The sequence below is a fragment of the Gigantopelta aegis genome, unplaced genomic scaffold (genome assembly GCF_016097555.1).
Source record: "Gigantopelta aegis isolate Gae_Host unplaced genomic scaffold, Gae_host_genome ctg3374_pilon_pilon:::debris, whole genome shotgun sequence".
In the NCBI taxonomy this organism is placed as follows: Eukaryota; Metazoa; Mollusca; class Gastropoda; order Neomphalida; family Peltospiridae; genus Gigantopelta; species Gigantopelta aegis.
Window position 1 is genome coordinate 1,679 of NW_024533305.1, and position 876 is coordinate 2,554.

Sequence of the window (876 nt, forward strand, 5' to 3'; positions counted from 1 at the left end):
CCTGGACTAATACCTATATTTTGTCTTTTGACTTAATTTGTCACGACAAGACAAAAACTGCAATCTCTGAAAGGGTTTCCTAGCAAAAGAGATCTGCCCAACTGTTATTAAAATGAAAAAATCTAAAAATGATCACCTGTCTTTTCTTCGTCAGTTATGTTTGTGTTCTTGTTTCGGGTACTGGCACCGGTGGGTTTTTTCTTCCATTTGTTTATCAAAGCATCCATAGCTCCCAACATGCCACCGTGCTCATTTGAGTCGCCAGAAAACAAAAGTCCACCAGAGCACCCTAAGTTATTAATCATTGGCAATTGTATGATGTATGTCAAACATAAATTTGGCACTTCTGACATACATTGTACAGTCTTATAGGTCTGCTTTCCATTAAGCTTCAGGATTTTTACTGCCGTCCTTGATAGGACCATTCCCAATTAAAATTTGTCAAAAGTCTGATCAAGATCCTGTGATTCGTGGCAGGAAATCACGACAACAATCAGATATTGTTCAGGAAGTGTCCCGATTCAGCCGTTTCCAGCCAAATTCGTCCCGATTCTCCAGTTCTCAATCCGATTCTGATCCGATTTGTATCTTTCGCATGGTAAAAAACTACCAAATCTGTCTGACAGCGTCCCGATTCTCCCGAATGCGATCTGACAGAGATCAGACAGTGACCCAACAGTGAACCGACGCTGACGGAAGACATCCGTTAGAAAACCGTTAGTCACGTGATAGTCCAGATCATGCCCATTCATCACGACAGCGTCCCGATCCACAGGACACTGTCCAGACAACATTGTTATGATTTTGATCCGATACAGCAGAATCTGTCACTACATAGTCACGATTGTAATACGACTAGACAAAATTGGGATGCAC